The 18,623-nt window shown below is 43.2% G+C and overlaps 1 protein-coding gene across 2 annotated transcripts in view; it reads left to right on the top strand.

The window, feature by feature from the left end:
* The window catches only part of THADA (THADA armadillo repeat containing), a 354,225-nt gene that overhangs the window by 64,064 nt on the left and 271,538 nt on the right, over positions 1 to 18,623 (top strand). The window lies entirely within an intron of this gene.

The raw sequence follows: 18,623 nt of genomic DNA, 5'->3' as shown, positions 1-18,623 counted from the left end.
AACCAAGTGGTGATGCCTAAAGTTCGGCATGTGACTACTGAGGTTACCCCTGTGGACACATGCAGATAGGGCACATCTTATCTGGTAACTGGTAAACAAAAATCAGGAAATGGAAGAGATGAAAAGTATTTCTTTGACTGTTTTATAATTTTTTAGGACAACCCTTTGTGGCCTATGGATGAGAATTTGGAGCTCTGTATCAGTAAAGCATCACCCCAACTACTAAAAAGATGTTTCTCTGTTTTCAGCATGTACGTTTTTAGCGTGTGAGATTAATAAGAAATCTCTCATGTGTGGCAGCTGCTGGATAGTCTTAGACACGGCACTATTTTTACCCGTGATGTTTTTGAGCTCCAGTCCTCCCCAGAGCTTCATCAATCAGCGTTACAATTCTAGGAAATCACATGTTCCAATTTTTTTCCTCTTCTCCCCTTAAATACTATTTTAGAAAGAAAGAAAATGTTTGCAGACGTTGGACTAACTTGTCCTTAAAGTAATATAAATCTGCACGTATAAGAATGGTGTTTCTGTGAAGAGGGAAGGAAATGAGTTCCCCTCTCAGGTTCACGTGTTCTCTTCATGCCGGGAAGAGCCTCACATTTCCTGATGAGTTGTGTGGCAGGAGTCCAATGTGCAATCCATTAGGCAAGCCCGGACCGACACTGCTATAAATTGCACCAGAAGTGGCTGCTCCAACTTGGGAAAAGGGGCATTGTGTGTGTATGTATGGAATGTGGTGCTCCCGCTGATCTGGAGCACCTTGTGGGATATTTATCACGTTGATTCACAACTATACATTCAGTGCCTAATGTTTTTGCGTGAAGGTTGAAAAGGTAAAGTGGTACGGACTTCCACTGCTGGCCGCGACCTGTTAGGATTGCATGGAAAGCGTTGGAGTCACGAATGACTATTTATGGGTAAATTACGGTTTACTGGCATGGAATGATGGACTGGCCACAAACCAAGACTATGTACTGGAAACTGCAAGTAGGGTTTATTAGGAAGGAAGGGGGAAATGTCAAAGCAGTATTTTTTTTAATTTCATTTAGATTTTGTGGTTGGGTCAGAGCTGTTGATAATGTAGTTTAAGGAAAACAACCACTTGGATAACTACAGATACTCACCTACGCTCCTCTTCATTCCGATCCCGGCACTGGTCTTCTTTAATGTTGGCACGTAGGGATCTGCTAGAAAAACGACCCATAACTAAAAGGCTGGAGCGCGGGGACAAGATGTCCGGCGCTTCAGACTGCTAATTATGTACGCCCTCTCCACCTCCCTTTCCCCGCACTCCGGCCTGCTAATTATAAGTCTAGAAAGTCGGCTTGTTAATATTAAAGAAGACCAGCGCTGGGATCGGAAAGAAGAGGAGCAAACTGAGTCAGTTGATGTGCAATTTGCTAATTTGCATATTAGCTAGATAAAATGTAGTTTAGTTTAGGGTATATGTATATAGGGTATACTAGGGTATATGTATATATTGACTCTTCCCCCTACACTTCCCCCTAATCCAAATTCAAAAATATTTAAAAATTTAAAAGTGAATTTTAGAAATTTAGCACCACAGGTCAGTTTGTTTAAAGAATATAACACATATTTGTCATATGTGCAAAGAGCATGTGATAGAAGCCCCACGCTTCCAGATACATCAAAAGGCTAGGGGCATACGGCAGGGGCTTGTGCCAATGGCCAAAACTACGCCAGCTGCTAGCTAGTGGAAAAACAATGGGAATGTTCAAGGTGAACGTTTACATGTTCTAGGTAGTTCACAGGTAGTGCCCACTTGGGGTGGAGCTGGTGTGAAGGGAAAAATAATCGCATATGTGATTTATTTCAGGGCATCTACAGCAGTTTTCTGGTGTATATGCCCTGAATTGGGGCACATTTACTTACCCGGCCAGAGGAGTTCACCAAAAGTGCATTGTCCGACGATAATGCACTCTTAAGATCGTGCGCCCGATATCCTGCATGTGTTGCTTCCCCGCTCAGGTCCGACGGAGTACACCTTCTTCCTCCCGGGGCATGTAAGTGCTTGATCTTGCAACACAATTTGAATGTTAAATCCGTTGGATCGTCCGACAGCACGCCCCCAGTTTCTGTTGCATGAAAGCAGCGCAGCTGCACCACAATCCGATCGCATGCGACACAATCCCCTGCTAAATACCTGTCACAGCCGTGCAATCCCCGAAAAATCCTACGAAAGTTTCCCTTAAAAATCTAGTTAAAAATCTGTAGCAATTCCAGTGTTTGTAAAGCACCTGAAGGACTCCTCTATAAGTGTAAAAATCTAGTGGATTTTTCACCTGGAAATTACTGTGCACCGCCTGAGGAAAGGTTCTGCTCATGAATTGACAGGATCTGCAGCCTTTTCTTTATTTTTAGCATGTTAATTTTCTTGTATTGAGCCTACATTCAAATCTCGATTTCTGCATACGTTCAGTGTGTACACCAGGAAATATCCCAGCGTACACACAACGAACGTATCCATAGACAAGTATGGTCTGCCAAAGAGGAGGAAACAATGGATGAAAAAGCCCAGCAGGATGTGTTTTTTTCCATCCTGTCCACTCCTGGAGAGCAAGTAATAAGCTTAGCGGAGGCCAAAATAGCTTATGAGGGATGGATGCTACTATATTGCATACATCCCTGTCCACTGCTGAACGTACACTAGGGGTATTACCCCAGTAATATAAGGACAGTTACATCACTCTGGAGACGCCTCTAACATCGATGGCAGCCAGAAACTATTGCGAGAAAAGGGGAAATAGGGCGAGTATGTTAGTACCAAGGAGCTCGAAAGGTGTATATAAAGCACTCACCGGATTTGGTTGTGCTTTTCTTGGGCCAGAACTCTTGTGTAAGCGTCTCGGTTGATCCGTAGATGTGCAGTTACAACAATAGCCTGGAGCTCGGATCTCTCCACCGGCACCGAGTATGAATAGTGGCGGAGTGTAAGATGGGCGCACACCAATCGCAATCTGTCAGGATAAGTAACAGAGGTTCTTGGTTTAAAAATGGGTCTAAACCCATTGTAGGACCAATAAAGAAGCTTTATTACTTCTCCTGAATGATTGACGATTGGCGTGCGACCATCCTAAGCTCCACTGCTCTGGTTCCAGTGTTATGGTCCTTATGGCTTTTACATCACTTCAGGTAGGGACAGACGTGTCATTGTCACAGAACATGAAGGGGGCCACCGGCACATGAAGCAAATAATGCCTGAGAGTTTTGCTTACACCACTTAGATGGGGTCGGAGCAGGGCAACTATAACAATGGCAGTAGATGTCTACAATGAAAGCCTCACACTTGACAACCCCTCTTTTGATATAACTTTGAGCTTTGATGTTCACAAATGGGTCTGGTGCCGAGAACTTCCTGATTGTTTTTTTTGGAATGGGTATGATCAAAACAACATACTAGTAAGACTACCCCAATCTAAAATATCCATGCTAGAATCTGAACTTATATTGGAGGTGGCACCAAGGATCGGTGATATTGCTGTTTCCCCAGAAAATATTTACGTCTTTTGGGATCCATGAGTCTTGCCATCAAGGATGAACTGATAACCTCAAGAACTTTGCCCTTACTCTTCTTTCCAATGCAGATAAAATCTAGGAGGAAAACTCATTTTAGTTCTTTTCCTTCTGCTTAGTGGTGCACAAAAAGTATGTAATAAGCAAATAAAGCGAAGCGTTGGACCTTCTGACTGGGTTCTTTTGAAGGGCCAGGCCATATGGGAATCCAAGCTGCGCTGGGAGGATAATGTGTTTATTCTTTCTCCAGGCACGCTTATCCCAAAAGAGCCCACAAAAATATTGTGTCTGCCTAAAGAGAACATGAAAACACAGAACTCTGGACTGAATGTTTATATGCTCTAAAATAGACTTAATAGCACATAAAATGCTCCGTTTCTCAGATAAATCCAAAGTATAATCAAACAAAGTCTTAGCCCTAAAATAGGCGCATGCCAATGCTAATACTTTATTAGGCAGCATCTGACTCGTATAAGGAAGGGCTGCAGAGATGTATACGTTTTATTCAGCTCTTATATGTACGGTATATAGCCAAACTAGCAAGTTCTGCTTTTTCATGGTTGGACCTTGATGATGTGCTCATGAGCCATTCCTAGTGCACAAAGATCCTCATTAACATACAGATAAACATGGAACATTTTCTCAAATCACGGATCACGGGAAACGGGGAAAATCTGAAAAGTTCAAAGGAAATCTACTATCAAAGTCAAGCTTGATCAAGCAAGGACACTTACTCATAGATGCAGGCACCATGACTGTAGTAATCCTCTTTGTTATCAAGTTTTGAAATTATTTTTAACGTTTTAAAATTATGCTAATGAACCAGAAGTATGCAGCAACGGACTGTCGAAAGGTAAAGAGATTTGAGGACCCGGACCTCAGCTGCATGAAGGTGCACTATTTTCTGGTGGCTTAGGTGCCCCAAACCTACTGACAGGTTCCCTTTAAAACACATTGGGGCACATTTACTTACCCGTCCTGTCACGTTCCCCGAAAGTGCATTGTCCAATGATAATGCACTGTGCCGATTCCCTAAGATCGGGTACCCGATATCCTGCATATGCCGCTTCCCCGCTCAGGTCCGCAGGAGTTCACCTTCTTTTTCCTGGTGAATGTAAGTGCTTGATCTTGCGACACAATTTGAAATCCTGCGCTCAGTCCGAATCGGTCGGATTGTCCGAGGGCACGCCCCCTGATTTCTGTCGTATGAAAGCAGCACAGCTGCACCACAGTCTGGTCACGTGCGACACAATCCCCAGTTAAAAACCTGTCACAGCCGCGCAAACGTAGGTAAATCTGACAAATTGTTTTCTTTTCCTCGTGAGATGATTTGTTAGGCAATAGATTTGCCTTTAAGCCGCACATTGGGCATTTTCTGATCCGTGTGTAACCAAAGGTAACAGATTGGAGGGATCGGAGATGAAGTATTTTGTCCTTTTTTGTGTACGCATTTACTGTTGATAATTTATTTTAAGTTCTTAAGTAACGTCTTTAATAAATTGTAACAGTTACCTAAAAATTATAATAATAAATTATTATTAAAGGAGCCCGTCAAGCAAAACTACTGTGATATAACCTAATGCAGGGGCTAGTGGATGACACAACAAGACAAAAAGATTAAAAAAAGATAAACCTAGTGTCAAGTCTCTGGGTGTCGATGGGGTTCACGGCTATCAAACCGAATGGACAACAGTCTGCCAGAGCCATCTCCAGATCTCGATATTTGGTAAAGTGTGTGATTAAAATGTGCATAAAATAATCCCCTAAATACCTCATTTATCTGTGTTTTACGCCACAAGTCTCCCTTATTGAACTAGTATAACCGACACATACAGATGGCAGCAGTTTTGAGGACTCAGACGTGCTTCTGCATGCTCCATCTATTCACACCGACGGCTAAAAGAAATGATTTATTTAAAATATAAAATAAAACAGGTCAACAATGAGAGGGAGTGTCGGACGTGTTGGGACGTGGGTGTCCTAGATGTTTATTGTAGACTCATTTACATTTCTGTCTTCCCGGGCCAAGTGATGATCTCCAGCGGAGAGCTGGCACATCTAGACTTGCTCTCGTATTAAGCAGTTTTTAACGGCAAAATATCATTTAGCTCCTTATAACAAAGGAGAAGAATAGAATCAAAAAATGTAAAAAAAATAACTGATGAGTTGGTGTTTAATATCAGCTTAATATCAGCATATTTTTATATACTCCTGATATTTTATACTACTATTGATTTTATTAGGTTCTCATGGTTTTATTTCTTGCCGGCTCCCATCCTCTTGACCTTGTTGCAATGGACCACAGGAATTCCCAGCTCCAATCACTCTCACAGCTTGCTGCCATGCATGTCACGCAGGAGACGTGGCTCAGGTGACGTGTAATAATGCGGGTGGCTGGAACTGAGCCGCCGTAGGCAGATGTCTGACGTCAGAACATGTCACCTGGGACACAGCTCGCACATCTGAAGAAGGGGCACTTGGGGCAGCATTGTGACTACTGGGGGCAGCACTAGCTCCTTAGGCAGCATTGTGGCTACTGGGAGCAGGCACTGTGACTATGATTATTGGTTACTGGAGGCAAGAACATTGAAAATCAACTACAGGGGCAGGTACTTTGAGGAGTGGCTACTGGGGGCAGGCGCTGTGAAGAGTGGCTAAAAGGGACATGGGCTGTGAAGAGTAGCCACTAGGGGAATGGGCTTTGACAAGTGGCTACTGTGGGGCAGGCCCTGTGACGAGTTTCTACCAGGGGCAAGCACTGTGGCGAGTGGCTACTGGGGGCAGATGCAGGCAATATGATTTCTGGCTACTGTTGGGCAGGCACTGTGAATATTTTCTTTTGGTGTCACACTCTGTGAATATTGGCTTTTTGGATCTGGCGCTATGACTAATGGATACATGGGGCAGGCACAGTGACTAATGGTTGCATGGGGAAGGTTCTGTGACTATTGCCACTATGGGGGCATACCTGTGACTATTGCCACATGATTTTCCTACGTGATCTAACATTGTTTTTGTATAAATGCATCTTACCATTTCATGTGCATTGGAAATACAGTGGCTAAATAATTTTCAAGGTAAATGCACTGGATATGAAGAATTTGAAGGGTGAATATCTGTCCTTTCTTTGCCGAAAAATAAAATGTTGTCATGGAATCTTGTTAACATTTGCCCCTTCACTAGGGTCTGCAAAATTGTATCCTTACATCTGCGTCATAGGTTTCTGCATATTTTCTTTGAACTACCTTTCATGTAAAATGGGTCCTGCCGCCTACACACTGTATCAGAAGTGTTTATGAAGAGAGAATACACTGTGTAATGTTGCTGATCAGTGTAGATGTGCAGCTCAAATGGGTTATTGTCAAGTTTTGGCATTTTACTAGGATATGTGCTTTACAGTGGTGCTGCCGAAGCGAGGTAAGTACCATAGTGTATTCTGTGTATTATTTGTGTATTAAAGATAAGAATCTTTCATAACCCATCAGGTTTATGGTTCTGTGACCTACAGAACTGGACACACAGGTCGTTAAAATATAGGCGGAACTGGATCTTTATCCGTAGCTTGCATTACTAATTATTCTTCAGCTGCGTGTATCTCCAGTTCCGCAGGTCACATAACCATTTGAATGATGATACTTTTATCTTTAAGATGACACAAAAAGCATGTCTCTAGGTGCTATACAACCAAAGATAGGAGCTTCAGGTACAATTCATGTAGCTGCTACCTCCAGAAGTTCTCTGATGACTCTGCTATAGTAGGCCTCATTACAGGTGAGAACGACAGGGAGTACAAAGAACTGATACGGAAATTTGTGGACTGGTTCCAGCAAAACCAAGGAAGATCATGGAAGACCAAGGAAATGGTGGTGGACTTCCGTAAGCACAGTCTTCCTTCTCAACCAGTGGTCATCCCGGGTGACGAATATTGAGGCAGTGAAGTCCTACAAGTACTTGGGTGTCTTCCTCAACAATAAACTGGAGTGGGCAGAGAACATAAATGCACTTCACCGGAAGGGTCGGAGAAGACTATATCTGCTGAGGAGGCTGTGGGCATTTGTGGGAAAAGCCCTTTAAGAAGTGCCGCCTGCACTCCGAAGGCAAGTTAGGCCCTATCCACGGGATAGGGCATAACTTTCTGATCAGTGGGGGTCTTAGAGCAGATCACGAGAACGAGGGGTCCGACAGACCCTTCGCTGCTCCTCAGACTAATGGAGCAGACGGCCGTGCATGACAGTTCTGCTCCATTAATCTCTATGGAGCTGATAGAAAGACCCCTCTAAGACCTTTTTCAACTCTGTAGTGGCATCAGCCATCTACTTTGGCATAGTCTGTTGGGTAAGCAGCATCTCGGCGAGGGAGAGGAGCAAACTGGACAAACTGATTAGGAAAGCCGTCTCTGTGCTGTGGGGTCCTCTTGATATTGACAGTGCAGGTGGTAGATGAGAGGAGGACACTGGGTAAGTTGAAATGTATTCTGGAGAATAGATCCCATCCCATGCATGAGACTGTGGTGGCGTTGGGTGGCACCTTCAGTGACCGACTGCTCCACCCCAAGTGTGAGAGGGAACAAATCAGAAGTCATCTCTCCCCGCTGCGATCAGGCTTTTCAACAAACAAGGCCCAAACAGAAGTAACCTGCGCCCCCACCTAACCAGTCCCTGCAGGTTCCATCTACAGACAGAATACCAAACTGCAGATCATTGCTTGTCGTTTTTTTGTCTTTTTATCACTTTTTTATTGTTCATTTATCAATAATATTATTGTTCCATCATTGTTTATACTGTCCTCTCTGTACTCTCTCTCTCTCTGCTGTAACAGTGGTACTAATAAAGGACTATCTTATCTTAAAATCTCCGTCCCCCTGGAACCCACTGCACTTGACTTATCTCAGGTGAGAAGAGTCATATTTGCCAGATTTTGGGAGGGGATTTTTTTTTATCGGTAACTTGGTGAGATTTGACATAAAATTCTAGAAAGGACATTTCATACCCTACCTGGGGGAGATGCTAGTTTAGTTGGGTAAAACCTGGTGACAGGTTCTCTTTAAGGTTGAGATTGTATCCGGGGGAAAGGGTTAAGTCTTGGTCACATTGAGGTTTTTATTAACTTGTTTGTTTTTATTGGTGCTTTGTGGAAGAGTCTTTAGTGCTTTGTTTGGGTTCTTTCTTTTTTTTTCCCTACATCTTTCTTTTCGGCAGGGCTTCGTTCTGCCAGTATAAATAATTGCCATCCTCCGTGACCTCCTTTAAAATAGAAGGATCTGGTCAGAGCGAGGATGGATATTACAGTTGTGTGGAAGCTCATAACATTTATACATTTTCCATGCTCTGTAATACGTACGGGGAGGAGCACCTGCTTAGAGCAGTCTTCTCGTTGCCAGACCACAAGATGAATGCCTGTGCCAAACTCATGGGAGTTGTCGAACTCGCTGTCAAAGGCAACACCCTGCGTTGCCTTTGCTCTAAAAAGTTTTGGCTGTTATTTCGGGACTTGAGTGTAGGCCTATGGTGTTTTGCAGTGTCGGGCCCTCGAGTTTTTCCTCATCTAGTTAACTAATTGTAGACAAATGTGGAATGTGGGTTGTCTGGAATCTCTGTTCCCGTTCATCGACCCCCCCCATCACTTATGCAGCGTTGAGATAGTATAGTAACCCCTGCAGTGGAGGACTTAAAATGTCTCTGCACTTAATTAATTTGAATGGGAACAGTGTAAATCCTAATTTCTTCTGTGGTGGCGCTCTGTTCTGTCGTGTTATGTAGTAGGATGGTGGATGAACAACCACCGAGTGTGGTTGGACAATCGGTCCCTCTCACTTGCATAAGTCCATATGTGAACTTGGCCATAGATCTGCTAACTCCTAGAGATCAAGACCTCTCCACTTGGTATTCTGGCAAACCATGTGGTCCTCTATTCAATGATGTGAAAAATGTTCCACCATAAATTCATAACATTTTTGGAGATCTCTTTCCATGATTATGGCAAAGGTTTCTCTAAAAGAAATTATTCTAGGAACGTGTGTTGAGAACATCAGTGGCGTCATTGGAGGGCTCTAACCTTCTTATTTATTACATTTAGCCATCACATTTCCCGTTTACAACACTGAAAAGAAAACCACATCGAACATTATTCCCCCCCTTCCCTCCTCCATCTTTAACTTTGTTGACAATGGGCTTTCTACCCGGACCTATCAACTGGAGACCATTATGTACCAACTCGCTTTTGCCCTGACCTCAGCTACTTAATTTTTTTTATCTGCAATTCGGATTCTTGTTGATGACCTCGGCTTCATCTTTGAAACACAGCTTCCCATTCTTGCTCTTTTGCTTGTACCTGGAATTGATCACCTCCAGCCCTAACCTTGGCCTTTCTGTCACTGTTTTCTTCCTCACCTCTAGGGTTTTGCACTGGCGTCTCCGGACCTTGCTGCCACCACTGTTTATACTACTCCAGGAGCCAACAACCTTGTGATCCAACGACCACGTTTCTGCCTTTCCCTTTTCTGACCTGCGTGGGTTATCTCCCACTATTCCTATAGTTAGCACCTGGTGCTGCCCTTGAGGAATGTTTTTTGATCCCTGTATTTGGCTGGTGGCAAAGAGTGAAGATCGGGCATTGGACAATGCTTCCGTAGAAGCTTTTCGTCAAAGCCATTGAATGGAACAGTGGGTCAACACCAGTTTTAATGGAAATAGGAAAAAAAATGTTTTTTTTTTTTTTTTTAATGTCACACAAAGTTCTCCAACTGCATATTTATTTTTTAAATACAACATGACCTAAAATTCCAATCATTAACCAGATTGTGTAGATGTGATTCCAAAAAAATGTGCCTACTAGAGTAATTTACTACAGCGCATAGACCACGTTTTAATACAGTTTGGACTAAAAACACAGGCAAGTGTGACCTCAGCCATAATAAGGTTACTGGTCGCTGAACTTATTGTAAACAGTCTTGTTTCTTATACAGCGTTAAAATATTTTTCTTGTTAGCCATGTTTTTATTTGGTTGAATTCGGTCCCAAAGCAGGAATGTTTTCCTTCAGACGATCATAAGCAAGTGCTGCTGACTTCTGAAGTGTGCTAAAAAGGAGGGCGAAGAAAAATACAAAAATGAAGACAGAAAAAAAAAGTTTCAGATAATCCTGAGATATTTTTTCACTGCCTACAAAGAGGAGACGAAATAGTAACAGTGGAAATTATCCTCCGCCTTCCCCGGGGAATTTGGAGCTCAGTACAAGGAAGTAAGAGGTGAAAGCGGAGGCTGCAGATGCGGGTCACTCATAAATGAGATTTATCTTGTTTTATTGTAGTTGTTTTATATATTTTCTGATTATTTTAAATGGGTTTTTGGACCCAAAACTATTAAAGGAAAACTACCATCAGGAATCTACCTATTAAGATAGATCCGATGGTAGGTTCCTGCTTCTGTCCTCAGCTCTAAACTGCCCTTCTTTAATCCTTGTATATTGCCAAACCTGATATAAACGTTATCTTGGATATATGCAAATTATGGGCAGAGGCTACTGGGGCGTGGCGTAGCCTCTCAGGACTGTGAGAGCAAAGGCTGCTCCACCCCTGTAGCCTCTGCTGTCCTGCAGGAGGACGGAGGAGAGTTAGGAGAGCAGTGATGACATAGGGACATGTAGCTGTGCACAGGTGCCCCCCATGACTTGATCTTCTTTGCTGGCCGGGAGCCAGATAAACTTTTAGTCTAGAAAATGTAGTTTCTATTCCTTTTAGCTGTATTAATTCATCCAACTTGATAAAATTGCAGCAACACATGATGACCAACAGTTAGGGATGAAACGATGACCTACGCGTTTCAGGCGTGTGCTACGCCCTTACTCATGGCTCAGCCATGTTTGTTTTCTATCTATACAATGTGCCTCTCTCCAGTCCAAGTGAGGCGACCTTCACATTTGTATGGGTAGAGCGGTGAAAGGTTTTTTTACTTATTTTTTTACTTTTTGTAAACTTTTGAAGTTTAATGGAACTAAGAATGTTTATTATAAAAGAAAATTGGATATTCGTATTAAACCGCCTACGGAAATCTGTCATTCGTCGAGAATTTGAGTTCCTGATGACAGGTTCACTTTAATATTGCAAAATAAAGCCCCATAAATGAAGTAAAAACATTTTTAATGTGAAACCCCAATTTTCAGGTTTTGCCTCAGTTGAAGCTTTCTGTAAAAGCTTTCGCTGCATTGTTTCTTCAGTTTTTGTTCTTATTCTTGGCCGCCTTCTCATACATCAGTTGCTTAGGAGGCATTTTGGACCTAACAGACTCCCTTTAGGCCACTTATTATCTGCAGTATTTTTGTGGCCACATTTTTGTATCACTTTATGCCCTTGTGGTGTATTTAGCCATAGTCCTATGACAGTGATGGCGAACTTTTTAGAGACCGCGTGCCCAAGCTACAACCAGAATCCACTTATTTATTGTGAAGTGCCTGCATGGAATTTTAAGCAGTAATTTATCGCTACCTGTTCTTCCACATCTTTCAATTGTATCGACACCCTGAGGCCAGCAATACAGTTGAAAGAATGAATACAAATTCAGACCATCGTTTTAGCTTCTCTCCAGGGTCTCTCTGTACTGGAAGCATGATTGGTCCAGCAGGATGACCTTCAAATGCAGTTCTGTCAAAACTCTTCTCACTTTTCCCGCAGTTCCAAACAGCCAATAAAGTGTCGCTTTAAAATAGCGCTGAGAGCAGCATCTCTTAAGTTGCCTGGAACTGCTGGAAGACTCAGTGTTTGGTGAACTCTATCCTGAGTCGTTGGCCTCAGTGCCCGCAGAAAGGGCTCTGAGTGCCACCTCTGGCACCCGTGCCATAGGTTCTCCACCACTGGTCTATGATCTTTCTCTCTTTACTGTACTGCTGGTAGTAGACTTCTACAAAAGTTTCCTTCAATTTGTGCATCATTAGCGGTAAAATAGCACAGTCAAAGTCTTGCCACTGGATCCAACAGCGATTTCTAGATTGGGGAAAAAGCGCCAGACACTCGTTTGCACCACACATCACCCCGAGGACCAAAGGGATTGCACCAATTTCGATTATTATCTCCTTTCGACTGGACCAACAAGACACTGATCGAGAAAACATAGGTCCTGTTCTCACTATTGGTGAAGTGTGAGGTTGAGCATTACTACTGCCTATATTGGGTTAGCATCTCCGGAACACCCATTCACTGTCTACGAATGGTGGAGATGGCCGAACCTTGTGCTCCCATTGAATGTAGTGGCAGTATGCATGCTCGACCTGCTGCTTCATCACTTAGTGAGAACTGGACTCCATTCTCATGATTCATAAGGGTTCGTACCCCCTTCCCGATCAAAATGTTATCCCCTATCCAGTGGGGCAACCGCCGTGAAGCGAGTTGAGCCTCTTGCCTCAGGCGGCACCACCTGCAGCGAGGTAGGCGGCAGCATCAGGGTTGCAGTTACCTGCTACAAAGCAGGTCCTAATTCTTAAAAATATATTCTTCTTACACGCACGGGTGTAAGACATTGCATGGAGTATCCACGTAATAAAACAAAAAAAAACAATATATTTCTGGGGGGGGAGTTATCCTAAAGCTCTCCTCAGGCAGCAGAGAGTTTATGTTCACCCCTGCTCATGTCCTGTAGATAGAAGGTAACAATCAAACTTTGTAGCCCCTTTCAGGAGGACTTTGTGTTCCAATCTTTCCTGAGATCTTCCATAATGATGCAGCCATGGTATTACTGTTCCTTCATGAGATTTCCTTTAATTATAATCACTCCCAGGGTGGCATATTAACATCAGCAATAAGACACAACGTGTCCGCCAATGCTGATGAATATAGTTTATTCTTCATAAATGTGTTTAATCTACATAAATTAACAGGGCGGATACTGAAAGGGAATCTAAGGGCGGCGTGAAATTTTTCAAATTGAAAATACAATAAGTTTGTGAGCAGCGAAATCTAAATGAGAGGAAATCTACCACCAAAATCCATCATGAGAAACCAGGGACATCACTCATAGATCCAGGCACCGTGATTGTGGTAATCTTATAATATCTGTTATCCATGGCCTCCTTCCTTCTAAAATCAACTTTTAAAATGATGCCTTTCCTCTGCTTCCCCAGATCTCCTGCCTCGTGCTGTATTCTTACGACAGCAGCACACAGTGGGAGGGGGAGACAGTGTAACAGCCTTTGAAGACAGAGCATAGAGGAGGTCAGGAAAGAGTCCTTATGGCTCATTAGCATAATTATAAAAGTTGATTTTTAAAAGAAAGGAGGCCCTGCATAAGAAATATAAGAAGATACCACAGTCACGGTGTCTGGATCTATGAGTGAGTGTCCCTGGTTTATCTTGTATGATTTTGATGGTAGAATCAATGTTTGGTGTGACTTATTTTATATAGAGTTGCACACAAGCAGGAGCTCAGCAGGGAGGTTGTTCCAGACATCTCTGAGAGCGAAGAACAGATATTCTCAAATCTTGCTCAAATCCTTCTCTCTCTTCATATAATCCCAGACAGACTGGAAGATGATGGGGGACAAATGATCATTTGCAGGTCTCCATATACAGGCAGTTACATACAAGATAGGGTCTGTAGGTTTGTACTTAAGTTGAATTTGTATGTAAGTCGGAACTGTATATTTTATCATTGTAACCCCAGCCAGAACTTTTTTGGTCTCTGTGACAATTGGATTTTAAAATTGTTGGGTTGTCATAAGAACCAGGAGTAACACTAAAGCTTCATTACAGACACCTGGGATAACTGTTATAGCTGATTATTGTAGCCTAAGGCTAAAGTACAATAAATTACCAACATCCAGAGGTCCGTTTGTAACTAGGGGTTGTATGTAAGTCGAGTGTTCTTAAGTAGGGGACTGCCTGTACTAAAGATGTTGATACATGTTGTTTTTTGAATTTCATTTAGAAATCCAATTCAAGTGCAGCGGGGAGGAGCTACTCCTGAACACAGATGCGTTTAGACCTTTAAATCAATGTATGTTTCTCATTGTGAACCAGTAGCCCCCTTTTCAACTGGCTTTACAGGCTGTTACACTGTCTCGCCCTCCTTCTCATCCCTCCCTACTTACTACTTCCTGTGCAGTGAGCACTCCATGCTGGGGGGATGGTGGAACCGTGTAACACCCTTTAAAGCCAGAACACTCAGGGGCTACGGTAGCCCTTTTGGTTCATTAGCATAATTTTAAAAGTTGATGTTTAGAAGGAATTAGGCCATGGATAACAAATATAAGAAGATAGCACAGTCACAGTGCTCGGATCAATGAATAAGTCATGCTAGATTTTTGATGGAAGATTTCATTGAACTCTTCCAGAATTTCCAGTTTTTCTCATCTTGGAGAAGCAGAACATCTTTGTCTCTGGGTTTATGTGCAGATCTGTGCCGTCTAATAGAACTTCTCATGAAATCTGCTTTTGTTCCTTCCATTCGGGTTGTGTCGTCCAGCGGGCGCTGAGAGCCGCTGCATACAGCGCAGCCCATTGCTGCGTACAGTGGGAACGCTTCCAAGCCGCCGCATGTTTATGTCATTAGAAAATGGAATATAAAACAACTTCTCTCGAAAAAAAATAAAAAATCCTTCTTTATTGCCATTCCCAGGCTGTAATTTTAATGCATGTCTTTTCTTCCTTTTTTTCTTGCTTCTCCTTGTAATGGCACTTTGCCATTTTATAACAGGCCCGAATGTATGCAGAGCAAGATACATTATGGCAAGAGATCAGATTCTAAAAAAATCAGCCCCTGCCATAAGGAATGAAAGCGCCTCTTGTTTGCTCGATCTTCTGGGAGACATATATTTTTTCATATGTTTCCTTTGTACGGTTTAAAAACTGTGATTAAAGGAAGCAGTAACCTAAGGAATAGGATTGAGGCTTTACAGAGAACCTGGAAAACCAGAGGACTTCAGCTCGATTTTTCCATCGAGTGGGCTTGGATTTCTCTGCCGTCCTGGAAAGGGGTGCCAAAGGACACGGAGAGCCGGCCTATGATTAAACAGATTCTGCTCAGTTGTCAACGTAGCCAGCTTACTTTTCAATTTTTTGCCTATATGTGTATATATTGGATTATACAATACCTTGGCACGTACATGCACGTCATTATAGATCTATGGGTTACGCAGAACTTCATCGAGTAAGAGAAGTTTTGCATGAAGGATTGTCTCCTCATCACTATGAGTCCTGATTCCTTACCTTCTTGTTTGCTCGGATAAGACTTCATCTTGATATTCAGGTTTCTTTCTCTCTCTCCATTACTGTCAATCCCATGATGCTTCAGCACAGCATCCAAAGATAGCTAGTGACATTGTTACCTCTGTTGACTGGGAGAACTGTGTAATACCCTTTGTCTCTATATTCTCCTATAGTCAGCTTATACTGTCCCGAGAAGTATTCCCCTACAGTGTCCATAAAGTATATTGTCAGATTCATAGTTTATACGGTTGAAAAAAGACACTTGTCCATCAAGTTCTTCCAAGGAAGGGAAGGGATTGGATGAGGAAGGGATTTAGGGGAATCAATTCTATATAACATAACCATCAATGTTATTTAGGTGTAAAAAGGCATCTAGACCCTTCTTGGAGCTCTCTGCTGTCCCTGCTGTGACCAGCACCTGAGCTCGGCTATTCCACAGATTGACAGTTCTCATAGTAAAAAAGCCCTGTCGCCTCTGGTGATTAAACCTTGTTTTCTCCAGACGGAGACAGCGCCCCCTCGTCTTTTGATTTGATTTAATCTGAAACAACTTACCACCATATTTTTTGTATGGACCATTCATATATTTATATAAATTAATCATGTCCCCTCGTAGTCGTCTCTTTTCCAGACTAAATAAATCTAGTTGTTTTAATCTTTACTCATAACTGAGACCCTCCATACCCCTTATCAGTTTTATGGCTCTACGTTGAACCCTCTCCAGCTCCAGGGCTTCCTTTTTATGGACCGGTGCCCAGAACTGGACAACATATTCCAGGTGTGGCCGAACCAGTGCGAGCGAGATCCCTTATCAAACACTCTCACGCAAATCTTGGCTTCTAAAACTTTTCATAAATCTAAGGCTTCCTGTACAAGATCGTATGCAGCCTTGTCGGCCTGTATGTTGACCTGATCCCATGGACTGCACACCTTGCACAGAAGGGGAGTCCTTGCATTATACCAAAATATGATGCTAGGACTTCAGGTAATACATCACAAAAGTCCTACCGACAAATGGGGAGTCCTTACATCATATTTTGGTATAATAATAAAAGGTGTGCAGCCAACATGATTGTGTTCTGGAGGCCACAAATGGTGCGTTTCAGGTGCGTCTCTGCGCAGTAGCTCCTGTTCTGCTGCCGTGGAGCTCTGTGCTTGCGCAGCAGCTCCTATTCTTCTGACGGCAACGCGACGGGAGAGCTTCTATGCTTGCGCAGAGCTCAAATGCTGCTGTAGATGGGTCAAAAGACATTAAACTTTATTTTTGTAGGAGCTGCATCCCTGAATAAGTGAAAAATAGTATGCAGCTGCTGCTGGGACGGTGAATCTACCAGGGGTAGTGCCTCAGAAAACTCCCTTCCCTCGCCGTTTGCTCTGATCAGACTTCATCTTGATGTTCAGGTTTTTTTCCTCTGTTCCCATGATGCTTCAGCACAGCATCCAAGGATATCTGGCAACATCGCCATCTGGGACTGGGAGATCTGTGTAGTTTTACTTTTCTCTATATTCTCCTTTTGAAAAAAAAAAACAAAAAAAACAATAAGGGTCTGGAAGCCTGAACTGCCCTCCTCTACATTACCATGTGACACAAGCCTGTCTAATTTTCAGCAGTAACTGATATTTGTTACTATGTGACAGGTGCCTGTCTAATAATTTTTAATAACTGTGAAAGTATGTGCCCCCCATGTGGTGGTCTGTGTGGTACATTCCATGGTATGTCATCATCTACTTCTGCTGTTGGACCTGCGCCTGACTGGTTGTTATAGGGGCTCACAGGACCTGCTGCATCCAATGAGTGGCCTTCTGACACGGAACCTCACTTCCTGTGTTATTCCCTGGTTTGAGGAAGTCACTCATTGGATGAAGCGAGTCCTCTGACCTCTCCTAACTTCCAGTCGGATGAAGTCGTGAAACCAGTAGTACCGGAGCAGTGGCGGGAGCTGGAGTGGGGTAAGTATGTGTTCTTTTGTTTCTCTTGTCTTTGCCCCCAGTCTCCTAATAGAGAAAATCTACCACCAGGAACAAGCCAAGCACACTTACATGCAGGTTTGTGCTCCCTCTGGCAGGATCATCACTACTTTTATTTCTTATGTCCTTGTTTTTTTCAAATAAAGGCTTTTAAAATTATGCAAATAAGTCTGAGGGGCTCTTGTTTCCAATAACATCTATAGAGCCTGGAGCCCCTCATGATCATTTAAATAATTTGTAAAACTTTGTTAAATTAAGAGCATAAGAAGCTAAAAGCAGATCCTTCCAGAGGGGGTGCTTGGGAAACCATACTTTATCCTGGTGGTAGATGTCCTTTAAAGGGCACCTACCACCCCGATTCTACCGATAAAGGTAGAAGGGGTGGTAGGTGGATGGATGGGACGTGAGGATAGCCCATTTTTTTATGCGGCTACTGGGGCGTGGAGTAGCCGGACATGAGGCTACTAGTCGCGGCTACTCCACGCCCCAGTAGCCACGTTACTCCGCCTACCAGGTAATCTTCGGCGCGCAGCTCCTGGCGCCCTCGTCCTAGTCCCCAGGCTACTGCGCATGCGCAGTAGTTCCGGCCCCGGAGACCCAGACGAGGGCGCGAAGATTACCTGGTAGGCGGAGTAACGTGGCTACTGGGGCGTGGAGTAGCCGCGACTAGTAGCCTCATGTCCGGCTACTCCAAGCCCCAGTAGCCGCATAAAAAAATTTGCATATACCTGCTATAAAGTTTTCTAAAACACACCTGGGACGTGAGGATTAGCCCAAAAAAGGGCTATCCTCACGTCCCATCCATCCACCTACCACCCCTTCTACCTTTATAGGTAGAATCGGGGTGGTAGGTTCCCTTTAAGGTTAGTTTTACACCTTCATTACCTTTTGCACCCATAGTTCTGTTTTGGATAGACTACTTTTCTCAT

This window comes from Engystomops pustulosus, chromosome 3 (assembly GCF_040894005.1).
Source record: "Engystomops pustulosus chromosome 3, aEngPut4.maternal, whole genome shotgun sequence".
Lineage (NCBI taxonomy): Eukaryota > Metazoa > Chordata > Amphibia > Anura > Leptodactylidae > Engystomops > Engystomops pustulosus.
The sequence above is the reverse complement of the archived record's forward strand: the minus strand, read 5'-3'. Positions and strand labels throughout refer to the sequence as shown.